The sequence below is a fragment of the Micromys minutus genome, assembly GCF_963924665.1.
Source record: "Micromys minutus genome assembly, chromosome: 25".
Lineage (NCBI taxonomy): Eukaryota > Metazoa > Chordata > Mammalia > Rodentia > Muridae > Micromys > Micromys minutus.
In genome coordinates, this window is record NC_137960.1 from 5,571,194 (window position 1) to 5,585,775 (window position 14,582).

The following is a 14,582-nucleotide window of genomic DNA, read 5'->3' on the forward strand; positions in this document are numbered from 1 at the left end:
TGCTTTCTTTTCTGAGGCTAGTTCTCTTGTAGCATAGGCTTGACCTCAAACTGTTTAAATAGCCCAGGATAGCCTTGAACTCCTGATGGCCCTGTATTTTGGATCTCAGGCTTATGGCCACCTCACTGGGTGCAAACATTGCTTTCTTGTTGCTTTCTTCAGATTAGTAACAGTTTTAACATTCTTACCTATGTGCAGGGGTCATCTTGACCTCTTCCAACTCTCTTGCCATAATCTCTTAGGAACTTGGCCCCCTGTGCATCTGTGGAGGATTCAGACCACAGAGCCCTCCCTTCATTGAGAGATCTCTACCACCACATCTTGGACTAGGTCCCAAACCCCAGCAGAACCTCCATCTGGCTGCATGCAGAAAGGAAGGAAGGATTTCTCATCTCTTGGGGGCTGATTTTCTGAAGTTCCCCTTTTCCCTACCTCTCCGTCCCCTCCCCCTTCCTGTATACACTGCTATGCAGCTCTGGGGCCGTCTAGGCACATTTAGAGACTTTTTCCAGTAAAGTTGCAAGGGCAGAACTGAAAGTTGCTAGAAACTTCTAAGGAAATCCGGCAGAGCCTTGCCCTTCTTGCCCTTGGATGAGTTGGGGACCCTTTCCGTGGCTGTCGAGACTGCTAGGGGCCAGACAGTGTGTCTGAAGAAAGTAGGCCCTCCCTGAGTAAAAGAGGTTGTAGGGGATGCTTTTTGTTTTAGTTTTTGCTTTTTTTGGTTTGTTTTGTTTTGTTGTCTGTCTGTTTGTTTTGAAACAAGGTTTTACTATGTAGCAGCCCCTGGCTCACCTCTACCTCTTTATGTAAACCAGGTTGGTCTCAAAAGAGATCCACCTGTCTCTGCCTCCCTGAGGGGAAGTGTGTGCCAGCATACTTATTTCGTTTATTATTTATTTATTTATTTTTGAAAAAGCATATCACATATTCCAGGCAGACTTGAACCCTGGGATGGTAGGCGAGCTGTTATCAGGCATTTTTTTGAGAAAGGGAAAGGTCCTGGGTGGTCTCTTGTTAAGGCGACTTAAGAACAACAGTTAAGAACATCCACTGGGGGGCTGGAGAGATGGCTCAGCGGTTAAGAGCACTGACTGCTCTTCCAGAGGTCCTGAGTTCAATTTATGCCTGTCTTCTTGTGTGTCTGAAAACAACAACAATGTACCCATATTAAATTTGAGTTAAGATTCTACCATTGCCTCTCTTTCTCCGTGACCCTGGGGTGGGTGTGGGTGTCAGGATTGTGGTTGGTCCCCGGGGTGGGTGTGGGTGTCAGGATTGTGGTTGTCACTTGTGGAAGCATGTGTGATCTAGGGAGAGGAACAGGGCCAGCTATCTTGGCATTAGTTCCCATCCAAGAGGTGGAGACAGAGCTGTTTATGGTTTGCTTTTAGTGCTACACAACAGTCTGTGACGTTCTGCACGAAGCTGTGCTTACGGCCCAGGAGGCAAGAGCCGGGGAAGGATGTCCTCGATGGAAGAGATGGGGACAGCTTCAAAGGGAAGGCAGCATTTCACTGTTTGCTTTGTTTTGAGACAGGGTCTCTGTGTGTGTAGCATGCCCTGGGTTCTGAGGCTACGGTGCAGAGGGGAGGTCAGAGAACAACTTGCCGGACTCTGTTCTGTTCTCCCCCCATGTGGATTCCAGGAAGCAAGCTCAAGTTATCAGATAATCTAGCCTTGGCAGCATGCACCTTACCCTTCTTGACATCTCAGTGGATGCTAATTCTGCTTCAAGAAGGGTGGGCTCCATTTTGACGTTAATTTTTTTTCCCCATCTTTATTTTATGTGGACAGGTGTCCTCTGCATTTATCCGTGCATCACGTATGCTCCTGGTGCCCTGGGCAACGGGCAGAAGAGGACATCAGAACCCCAGGGACTGGGGTGATAGGCGGCTGTGAGCTATCACGTTGATTCTAGGAACTGAACCTGGGGTTTCTAGAATGGCAGCCAGTGCTCTTAACCTTTGAGCCAACTCTCCAGCCCCTCCCCCCAGCCCCCATTTGACATTTTCATACCTGCAGCTGATGTATTGTGGTCCTCTCATTCCCACTGATAATGTCTCTCCCTCCCTCCCTCCCTTAGTACTGATCTTAGGGACTGGCCTCCAACACCTTACTATGTAGCAGAGGGTGACCTTGAACTCCTGACCCTCCTGCTCTAACCTCTTGGTACTGGGATTACCGGTTTGTGCCCCAGTGCCTGGCCCAGGGATTTTTACACTGTAGAGTGTGATGAAGAAAGTATTTTGGAGGCTCTGAGATGGCTCAGTAATGGTGGGTTAAAGGCTCTTACTGCCAAACCTGATGATCTGAGTTCCACCCTAGGACCCAAGAGCCACAGGCCGGAAGGAAAGAAGCAACTCTTTTGTTTAAGTTGCCCTCTGACCTTCTGATGTGTACCATGGCATGCATGTGCCTGATCCCAGCATTTGTGAAGTACATGTAGGCAGGAGGCTAGGAGTTCAGGGCTCTCTGTAGTTTATCCAGTTCAAGGCCAGCCTGGGCTACCTGAGATCATCTTAAAGAGAGAGGGAGACAAAGAGAGAAACAAAATATGGTAAAGTGGGAATTTTAGAACGTGGGTTCAGATTAGCCATGCCCAACGCTTCTCTGTTAGATGGACACCCTTTTCCTCTTGGTGGTGGGGACCGAACCCGTGTTGTATTCCTGACAACTGGACATAGTGGTGGGTCATCTCAGGGTGCCTTTGGACTTCGGAACATGGGGGTCAGAGCAGAGCTGGGGAAGGAACCCCCGCTCTATGGAAATAGACATACACTGCACCTGTGTGTCCTGGAAGGGAGGAAGGGCTGGAGACCGCAAAGTGGGGGAGAAAGGGGCCAAGGGGTGGGGGTGGGGCGGGGCAGGGCTCGTTTCTCGTAAGTGTTGCTCAGCTACTTTAACTGCTCCGCTGGTTCTTGGAAACCCTCACCACAAGGACCTATCGAGAGCTGTGTTGGAGCAGATATGGCCTCGCCCTCCCCCCCCAGTTCATTTCCGCAGTGGCCTTGTGCTACTAACCCCGATTGCAAACAGCAAGGTTTCAGTGACCCCCCGGTGGCTGTGTGAGGAACTGGAAACGAAGCAGAACCGAGGCCAAGCTGAGAGGACCTTATTTTTATTTTCTGTAATAGGACAGAATTCTTGATGCACAGAATTCTTGGTGACCTTAGGTCCCGGATACCGTCTCATGACTGGCTGTTATTGAATTGTATCCTATTGGTTGGTGAACCCAACACCAAGCTCAAGAGCCAATATCAAGCAAGTTGATGATGTGGCGTAATGGGTAGAATGCTTACCAAGCATGCGCGAAGCCCTAGGTAGGGTCTGTAATCCCCGCGCAGGTGGGGTAGAATCAGGAGGACCAGTTGTTCAAGGTCATCTTTAGCACGGGTTATTGGCCGCCCTGAACTACAGGCAGGACAGTGACAGCCATGTCCATCTTTCTGTCTATGTGACCAGATTGTTTTCTTAATCTGTGCCCCGATGCCCCCAGATATAACCTGCTGTTCCGAATACCACCTGTGCCCTTGTCTTACCTTGAAATAAATGCCTTTATATTCATTTGCTTTGATGTTGTAGTTTTAAGATTTATCTTCAGCTTTTAATTGTTTGTGTACTTGTGTGTCTGGGAGCGGGTGTGCCCACAGTTGGGTACAAGTACCTGTAGAAGCCAGAAGAGGACATTGGATCCTCTGGAACTGGAGCTTCAGGCAGATATGAGCTGTCAGAGCTGAATGGTGGGGACCAAACTTGGACCTTCTGTAAGATTAGTCTGTATCTTAAGCCCTGGACTATCTCCCCACCACCATCTTCATTATCATCATCTCAGACAGCCTTTAACTTCTTTTTTTTCTTGAGACAAGGTTTCTCTGTGTAGCCCTAGATGTCTCACAACTCATTCTGTCGATCAGAATGGCCTCAAACAGTCAAGAGGACAGAACCCAGGGCTCCTCTGATGCTAGGTAAACCCTTTTATCAACTGAGCCATATTGCCACCAGCTAATCCATGCCCAGAAAGTGCAAATAAACAATTTTGTATTTTCCAAAGTTTTACCATTGTATATAAAATACCCCTTTAACCCAACTCCCCGGAACCTTGAGGGTCCATATAAAATCAGGGACAGTAGCAGTATGGATGTGTAAAGGCACCCTTTCCTGACTTGGAGACACACTGTCACAGTTGAATTGCATTCCAGCTTTGACCCTGGCAGATATTTAGTGTCTGAGTTTGTTTTTATTTTATTTTATTTTATTTTCTCATCCATGAAAGAAAATGATCACGGGTTTGTAGATCTGTGTCACCCTGTCATCGGCCATTGGTACCAATGAGGCTCAGCTTATAGGAGATTTTAGAACAAGCAAGCCTGAATCACAGGGACAGAAAGTTATCTTGTTGGCGACCTGGAGCTAGTGGGGTCAGAGACAGACTGAAAAGGGCGCCAGAAACTTCAGGGGAGGGGGCGTGGACTTGTTTTTCCGTTCTGAGTTTGGTAATGTTTACGCGCAGCTGTGAACGGCTGTCAAAAACACACTGAGTGAACACTTAAAATGCGTGCAGTGTCTGCTGCATATAAATTACCCCTGGGTGAAATGACTTAAAAAAAAAAGTTCATTTATTTTCCTTTTCCCCATCAATGAAAACAGGTCCCTGAGCCAAATATACCACGGAAGTCTCCTTTCCGGTTAGATTATTCGTGTTAGCGCGAACATTCTCCCCATGGATTGATATAAATAAATGAAAACTGGCGTAATTTCCCATCTTACTTTCTGACTGTAGTGCAAAATTAGAGAGATGTGTCATCAGGGGGCGGAGGGGGCAGACGCAGCGACCACGCTATGACAGAGATAAACTTACATGCCACGCATCTTTTCAAAGCCTCTAACTTAAAGGGAGAAGAGTTTTTTTTTTTTTTTGTTTTGTTTTGTTTTGTTTTCTGCCGAAGCTCGACAAGACAAGCCTTTTACAACGCAAAATGCTGGTTGCGGGTGGTGGCAGAACATGCCTGTAAACCGTGCACCTTAAGAGGTGGAGGCAGGGGTTCAGGCATCCAGCACTTGGTGAGGACCACACCAGCCTGGGCTACGTGAGAGAGTGAGAGACCCTGTTGCTTAGATGTCTGCGGTATCCAAGGGAATCACCACGTGATCTACCCGGGGTCTCTCTCTCTCTCTCTCTCTCTCTCTCTCTCTCTCTCTCTCTCTCTCCCATCACCCCTCCACTCTCTCCCCTTTGGGTGGAATGTGAATACCAAAGTATCTTTGAAGGAATTTTTCTTTAATATTCTTTATTTTCGATTACAACTCTTTGGCTTTTATTGTGACCACAACTAGCTACAAGAGAAACTGGACATTTTAATCTATTCTTTAGTTAGCCTCCTAACTAGAGATGAGAAGAAGAGAAAGTAGTGAAGTAATGGATTTAGTTGTAGAAGTCTGTCCATCTCTAATTTTTTTTAAAAAAATATATTTATTTGCTTTATTATATGAATGAGTACACTGTAGCTGTCTTTAGACACACCAGAAGAGGGCATCAGATCCCATTACAGATGGTTGTGAGCCACCATGTGGTTGCTAGGAATTGAATTCAGGACCTCTGGAAGAACAGTCAGTGTTCTTAACCGCTGAGCCATCTCTCCCATACAGTCTATCCATCGAGGTTAGGTAATGTAGGTAGGTATGTAAGGCCAGAGAGCTTACAGTCCTAAGCAGGTGGTACTCACCTGACAACCCAGCTCCAAGGAAAAGGAGGCAAGAGAATCAGTTCAAGGTTATCATTGGCTATGTACCAAGTCTGAGGCCAGTTTGGGCTCTTTTTTTTTTTTTTTTTTTTTTTTTTTAAAGCTTATAGGGGCTGGTTATGTGCTCTTTCTTTTTATCCTTTTATTCCCCAGGATGTAATTTAGATCCTCAGCCTTGCTGGTAAGGGCCTTTACCCCTCTGAGTTGAGTTGACTGGCTGCTCCCCCCACGCCCTAGAGACAATGTATCCCTGGATGATGTGAAACTTGCTATGGAAACTATGCTGGCTTCAAACTTACAGGGATCACCTGCCTCCTCCTTCCCAGTGATGAGGCTCAGGTTGTACAGGGCCATACTTGATTGGCTTATGTCAAGTTGACACAGGCTAAACTCTCCTGAGAAGAGGGAGCCTTGGTTTATGTCTCCATAAGATTGGGCTGTGGGCAAATTTGTGGGGGCATCTTTTGAATTAGTGGTTGATGGGGGAGAGCCCAGCTCATTTCCGGTGGTTCTATCTCTGGGCTGGTGGTCCTGAGTTTTATATGAAGGCTGAGCAAGCCATTGGGAGCAAGCCAGTAAGCAGCACTCCTCTGTGGCCTCTGCATCAGCTCCTGATTCCAGCTCCAGTTCCTGCCCTTGCTGCAGGTAATGATGACCTGTTATATGGAACTGTGAGTGAAATTAACCCTTTCTTCACCACGTTGCTTTTGGTCATGGTGTTGTGACAGACCTAAGGAGGTTGTTTTTTTTTTTGGGGAAGATTGTGGACACATTTTGGAAAGGATTGTGGAATCCATTGAGTGTTGAGAGCTCAGTGGTTGGTTCTGTAAGAGTTTGGAAGATAAGAATGTTGTGTGATCAACAGGAGGCATGGCTTCTAAAGTTTCAGAGGGAAGCCAAGACTCTGCCTTTTGTAGGGAAAGTTGGGTACTAACTAGAGTTCAAGAAGTACCTGTGACTAATAAGAGACTAGAACCACTAAAGTAAGATGTTTGCTTTGCTGGGACAATGGATGCTGGCCGGTTTGGGGATAAAGAGTCAGCTGTGATTAAAAAGAGAACAGCCATTGTTGAAGTGAGGTCTTCTGGAAAGTGTTTCCTCTCAGCTGGCACAGAGAGCTGTGTTCCAGAAATATCCAAAGATATACCTTTTGTAATCTTTTAAATTATTTTTAATTATGTATACAGTGTGTGTGTGTGTGTGTGTGTGTGTGTGTGTGTGTGCAGTGTCCACAGAGAGCAGGAGAGGGCATCATCTTATGGAGCTGGAGTTTCAGGACGTTCACCTGATGTGGGTCCTGGGAATTGAACTTGGGTCCTCTGGAAGAGCAGCAACTTTTCTAACCATTGAGCCACCGCTCCAGTACCCTCCGATTTTCCTTCTCTTTAGGTTTATTCTACATGTATGACTGTTTTGCCTGTGTGTATGCATGTGCAGTGTGCGCATGCCTAATACCTCCAGGAGTCAGAAAGAAGAGGTAAGGGTGGTTGTGAGCTGTCATGTGGTTGCTGGGACTGACTTCTGGATCCTCTCAAGAGAATCTGGTGCTCTTAAACTGCTGAGTATCTGTCTATCTAGCTCCCATGGTTCTATTTTAGTGGCTGGGAGTTGATTTTGGGGTCAAAACTACTACCTGTTTTTTACTTTGTCTGGGGACCAAGCATGCTGTCTGAGGCATAGTAATAGATACATTTGTTTTGAGACAGAGTTTCACTGTGGCCAGAGCTGAGCTGAAACTCACTTTGTAACCCCTTGCTAGCCTTAAACTTGAAGTGATTCTCCAGCTTCAGCTCGCAATGCTAGGATTACTAGTGTGTGCTCCCGGAACTGATGGGCAGTTTTGATGAGCGAATGAGAAGTAGGTGTGGGTGGGGCGTGGGCCCAGTAGTTCTGTGGAGGACGGGACGGAGGCTATGTTAACGTTAATAATACAGAAAATGGAGACAGTCTGGGAAGGGAGGCTGGGAGGGGAGGCTCTGGGCTGAGGTCTGGGTAACAGGCGACAGGAGGCTCAACCTCAGGATGCCCGGGATCTGAGAGATCCTTCAAAAGCAGCTGCACCGAGCTCTGATGGCGGCCGGCCTTCGAGCTTTCTCAGAGCTACTTTTGGTGTATCTGAAAGGGAGCCTTTATTTTCCTTAGATTTCCTTTTATGGGGGGGGGGGGGGAGTTCTGCAGAGATGCTCAGTGGTTAAAAGCGCTTCCTGCTCTTCCAGGGGATCTGAGTCCCGGCTCTTAACTCTTACAGGGCCAGCTTACCAGGCCTGGAACTCCAGATTCAGGGAGTTGGGATCCTTAAAACCCAGACAAATGAAGGCTTGGAGGGCATTGCTCTCCTCCGTGGGAGACTTCACAAGTGGCTGTCATTGGATGGGAGTGAGGCTTACAGGCAACTCAGAGGGTTGACACCTAAGAACAGAGACTGTGGGAAAAACAGGAGACTGCCGTCTCTCTGGGGAAGTTTGACAGCTAGCTTCCTCTAGCTATGGTTCCCAACCCCCTCACCCCTACCCCTGCTCCCTGCCCCCTGCAACTTCACCTTACTAGGTTCTCACTCCCCCCCCCCCACTTTACCTTATGGTTTTTGTTTGTTTTTTTGTTTTTATATTGGGATTGATGCAGGGCAAGCATGCTACCACTGGGCTACAGGGTCTTTTCTCTTTTTTAAAACCTTTTGGCAGGGGCCTGAGGAGGTCAGATGCCCTGAAACTGGAAACAGTTGTATGCTGCCATGTGGGTGCTGGGAACCGAACCTGGGTCCTCCGCATAAGTAGTAAGTGCTCTTTACTGCTGAGCTGTCTCTCCAGCCACTGAGTTTTTAAAAACTGATTTACTTATGGATGTTAGTACACGGTTGCTCTTTTTAGACACACCAGAACGGGGCATTGGATCCCATTACTATTACAGATGGTTGTGAGCCAGCATGTGGTTGCTGGAATTTGAACTCAGGACCTCTGGAAGAGTAGCCAGTGCTCTTAACCACAGAGCCATCTCTGAGCCTTTTTTTTAAAAAAAAGTCAACCTAGAACTGTAACCTTCTTGTCTCAGCCTCCCAAGGAGATGGATTTACAAGCCTCTCTGCTAAGTGCTCAGCAATGCACTCTTCTAGAACACCGATACACTCTTCTAGATACCAATCTCCAGGAAGACTTCTCTCTCTCTCTCTCTCTCTCTCTCTCTCTCTCTCTCTCTCTCTCTCTCTCTCTCTCTCGTGGTTGGGCACCACCTCCGAGTCCCTTAGAATTTCCTCCAGCACTTGTCAAGTGGCCTGGCTCCTCAGTGGGCTGGAAGCTCAAGGGAATATGAGTGGTGACTTGTCCCCCTGGACATGTCCCAGCTCCTAAGGTCTACCACCTAGTACTAAACTGTGAAGAAAAGCAAGCCTGGGATGTGTCCGAGCTGGATGAGGGCTTGCCTGGCATGCCCCAAGGCCTGGGTTAAAAACTGGAACCTAATGAACAGAGCAGGCATGGTGGAGCTGTGTGTAACCCCACACTCAGTAGGAAGAGGTGGGAGATCAGAAGTTCGAGGCTATCCTTGCCTACTAGGGAGTTCAAGAACAGCCTGGGCTGTCTTTGATCTTGGGTAGAAAAAAAAAAAAAAAACAAGAAAGAAAACAAGGAAATAAATAAGAAACAGGATGAAGGTCCAGGGTCTTCGAAGGTCTTCAGTGTTTCCCTTCTTAAGAACATTTGTCATGATAGAAAGTCCTGTTTTATGCCTGGTGAGAGGGAGGTGGAGGTAAGGTAGTGCCTCTCTCTAGTGTCAGCCAGGGGGAGGACCTGGAAGGCAGGAGGACACTAAGGTGGCTGAGATCTGATTCTCTGTGGCCAGTCTCTTACCAAGAGTCAGCATGAAGTCCCCAAGGACTTCAGAAGTGGGTGAGGGAAGAAAGGGGTGTTCACTTGATGTGGGTAAGAACTGAGTTTTGTCCCCAGCACCTCATAAACCAGGCACGGTGGGGCAGGTGTCTAATCACAAGTTCAAAGTCAGCAGCGAGTTAAGGCCCAGTCCGTCTGGACTGCCTGAGACTCCAACTCAGTAAAAGAAGGGGAGGTGAAGGGAGAGCGAGAGGTGTTGGGGAGGGGTTGACAGAAGAGGAAGTTATAGTGGATGGTGGCACAGACCTTTCATCTGAACAGGCAGGAGGATCTTGAGTTTGAGGCCAGCAGGAGCTACAAAGCAAACCTTTCAAATGAAAAAAGCTACATTTCAAGAATTACCTTAGAAAGAAAGGAGCCAAACGGTGGCACACTTCTTTAATCCCAGCACCCAGGAGGCAAAGGCAGGGGGAATCTCTTGTGATTTTGAGGCCAGCCTGGTCTTCAGAATGAATTCCTGGACAGCCAAAGCTACACAGAGAAACCCTGTCTCAGAAAAAGAAAGAAACAAAGAAAGTAAGAAAGAAAGAATGCACCAAGCCAAAAAGCAAACAAAACAAAACAAAAAAACCAAAAAACAAACAAAAAGAAAAAAAAAACAAAAAAAACAAAAAAAAAACAAAACACCACAAGCAAAACAAAGCTGCCCTTCTGTCAGTTAGGGAAGCAGGCCTGAACAGGAGGCTTCTGTTCAGGGAAGGGTCTGTGTGTACTCACTTGAAAGTATTTATGGAGCACCGGCCATTAGGCTGGCATTGTTCTAGGTGTCAGGGAAAACAGCCATGAAATAAATGTGGTGCTCCCATGTCCTGGGGAGAGTGCAGAGGAAGTAACTATACATATACCAGGCCCAAGGGCAAGTGTGTGTGTGTGTGTGTGTGTGTGTGTGTGTGTGTGTGTGTGTGTAGACCATGTAGGGAAGGCGTTGCTACTAATAACCTTCAAAAGTAATTTTTAGCTAGGTGGTGGTCCTGCATACCTCTAATCCCAGCACTGGGGGTGGGGGGCAGAGGCAGGCAGATCTCTGAGTTCAAGGCCAGCTTGGTCTACAGAGTGAGTTCCAGGACAGCCAGGGCTACACACACACACACACAAACAACTCTGTCTCAGAAAAGAATTCCCTGCCTCCAGTATTTAAAAGTTGACACTTTAGGGCTGAAGAGGTGGCTCAGCAGTTAAAAGCGTTGACTGTTCTTCCAGAGGCCCTGAGTTCAATTCCCAGCAACCTCATGGTGGCTCACAACCATCTGTAATGGGATCTGATGCCTCTTCTGGTGTGTATGAACACAGCTACAGTGTACTCGTATACATAAAATAAATAAATCTTTAAAAAAAGTTGACACTTTAAATGTCTTTAAATGTAGCATGTATTTGAGCATGACTTGAAGGGAATGTGGGGGGCAAAGGACAGTTGAGGGGTCAGCTCTCTCCTTCTGACATTCAGGACTCTAGGGGTCCACCTTGTGGGTCCCTGGCTATCTATGTCAGATCAACAGGCTTGGCACAGACAGTTAGTCACCTCTTTCTTTTCCTTCCTTTTGCCCTCCCTCCCCCCCCATTTCTCTTTCTGTTTTTGTGACAGTTTCTGTCTGTGCAGCCCTGGCTGTGCTGGGATTGCCCATGTAGTCCAGGCTGGTCTCTATTCAGAGATCATCTGCTCTGCCTCCTGAGCGCTGGGATTAAAGGGGTGCACCACCAAGCCTGGACTGCTCTCAGTTTCCCCCATAGTTAAAACAACCCTCTTGGGCTGGAGAGATGGCTCAGCGGTTAAGAGCATTGACTGCCCTTCCAGAGGTCCTGAGTTCAATTCCCAGTAACCACATGGTGGCTCACATCCGTCTGTAATGGGATCTGATACCCTCTTCTGGTGTGTCTGATGACAGCTACAGTGTACTACACATAGACTTAAATAAATAATTGTTTTATAAAACCTCTTTGTTTATCCTATACATTTGTAAATGCTATTCTTTAATGTTCTTGTTGTTGTATACCTAGTAGAGAACACCAGATTACATTACAGATGGTTGTGGGCCACCATGTGGTTGCTGGGAATTGAACTCAGGACCTCTGGAAGAGCAGTCAGTGCTGTTAACCGCTGAGCCATCTCTCCAGCTTTCTCTTTGGGGGTTTTGTCTTGTTTGTTTGTTTATTCATTCATTCATTTATTTGCAACAGGATTTCTCTTTGTAGCCCTGGCTATCCTGGAACTCACTCTGTAGACCAGGCTGCCCTCAGACTCACAGAGATCCCCCTGCCTCTGCCCCCCCAGTGCTGGGATTAAAGGTATGCAGGACGACCACCCAGCTGCCTAGAATGTATTTATTTGTTTCTAGCATTTAGAGGATTTATGGAACAGAGTAGAGGTGGCTTGAGGTATAGGGAAAGAGAGATCAGAGAGAAACTAAGGTAATTTGTGGTCTGTACACGGTAAACCAACTTCACTGCTGTTTGTAGGAAGTGTGGGCCTTTAGCATGCACGAAGTAAGAGTGGAGGTTTGGCTAGCTGAAGTCAAAAGGTCACCCACAGGACGCCGTGGCCGTGGCATGCAGCAGTCGCGGTCAAGGGTGTCTGTCAGTCTACCTGAGCTGTCCTCAAGTTCCTGAAAAAAAAGAAAGAAGAAGATTAGGCAACTGTCATTGTTATGACCATGGGTTAGAGGAGATGTCACAAAGAACCAGCGGGAACAGGACAGCACTCCACTTAGCTCAGTGACCTCTGAAACCCTGGCATCAGCTCGTGGTGGGGAGGGAATGACCCCTGAGGTCAGAGGTTAAGACCATTTGTAGTTAGTGTGTCCTAGTTCCTGTGAGAACCCGGGCCCTCTCACCTGAGCTCGACTCTCTGGCCAGTTGACTCTGGGAGGAAGTGCCTCCTAGGTCACTCTCAGGTTATTGGGTAGGACCCAGCTACTTGGGGGCTGTTGTCTGGGGACATTAGTGAATGATAAATAAATAAATAAGGAAGATATGAGCGCTCTTCAGTATGGCGGAGGAGGAGGCTTATTGTAGATCTGAGGGAGAACATAGCCAGAGGCCGGGGTGTCCCGGAGAGTCTAGAGTGAACAAGACCTGGAGGCTGGCCCTGGGAGGAGAGGGGAGGCAAGAGCCAGAAGAGGAAGGGGTAGTCAAAAAAGGTCCAAGTACCCCAGACTGGCTGGATTATATCGGGAAGCCAGCTGGGGAAGAGCATCCCAGTCCCTGGGCTGGAGAAATTTAGGGTGTGCCAGCCATGCCCTGTAGCAGGTAGGGACTGAAGGATGCTGGGAGAACCTGGGGCCAGGTTTGCTTTGCTATGTTAAATAGGCTTCTCAACCATTTGTCCTGGGTTTGAGATTTAACTATAAGTTCCCAGCCAAATGAACCTCTCTGTAGGAAGACTACCGACTCCAAGGCTCTTAGTACCACCAGCAGCACGGACATCTATATGGTGTTAATAAGAACTTTTTCAGGGAGGGTGAGATAGCTTAGTGGGTAGAGGCTTGTTGTCAAACCCAGGGACAACTAAGTTTGAATCCTGGAAAACTCACATGGTGGAAGGAGACTTTCATATGTGATCCACGGCACACCAGCTCTTCCTAGCAAATAGTAGATGTCATATATATATATATATATATATATATATATATATATATATATATATATATATATATACATGCATACATATACACATATACACATATATGACAGGGTTATACTGTGTAGCTTGGATGGCCTGAAACTATGTACACCAGGCTGGTTTTGCATGCAAAGAGGTGGGGTTGGAGAGATGGCTCAGCAGTTAAGAGCACTGGCTGCTCTTCCAGAGGTCCTGAGTTCAAATCCCAGCAACCACATGGTGGCTCACAACCATCTGTAATGGGATCTGGTGCCCTCTTCTGGTGTGTCTGAAGACAGCTACAGTGTACTCACATAAAAACAATAAACCTTTGAATGCAGAGAGGCCCTAGTTCTGCTTCTAGAGCTTTGGGCAGGTGTCACCACATCTAGCCAAGATTAATTTATTTATTTTGGAAACAGGGTTTCTCTGTGTAGCCTTGGGTGTCCCGAAACCTGCTCTGTAGACCAGGCTGGCCTCGAATTCAGAGTTCTGCTTGCCTCTGCCTCCCAAGTGCTAGGAATAAAAATGACTTAAAACAAGTCACTGTCCAATGACTTATTTTTAAACTATGTGTACGTCCTCATTTGGGTATATGTAAATGAGTGCAGGTGCCTCCAAAAGCCAGAAGGTAGCATCCGATTCCCTATTAGTTTGTTTTCAGACTGGGTCTTTATGTGGCTCTGGCTGTCCTGGAACCTCCCATGGGGATCAAGCTGGCCTACCTTTGTGGATTGAGCCCTAGAATTAAAGGCCTGTGCCACTATACCCCTCCCTAACAGTAAACATCTAAATAGATTTTATGTTAAAATTTGAAATGACAAGCATTTATTCATGTGTGTGCACATATGGATGTGGGCTGACCATCCACTGTGAGAGGGTGGGGGTCAGAGGTCAGAGGGTAACCTGTGGGGATTGATCCTCTCCTCTGACCCTCACCTTGTAAGCAATGTCTTATCTCTCTGCTAGGTTCTGTTTGTTCACAGGGCATATGTACTGACCTGCTCTAGCTGAGCTCCGGGACAGGTGGGCTAGCCTCTCGGTGGAAGCAGTTGCATAAACAAACTGGATTTCAGAGAGGTCAAAACCCGAGGGGTGGGGGAGGGGGTCATCCTTTCAGAGTGAAGCCCAGGGGAGGGTGCGACTGAGCCCTGGGGTTTGGAGCCAGGGGAGGAAAAAGGCCTTCCAGAAAGGTAGACGCAGGAGCAGGTAGGTTGGAGTCTGTGAGCCAAGAGAGACACCTGTTGGCCGGGGAGGGGGTAGCCGCCTGTCTCAGGCTGCAGAGATGGGGTGAGGCTGGAGACGTCAGTAGACAAGGAAGATGGAGGTGTGAAGTTTCACCAGAAGGTCATAGAGAGTGGAGAA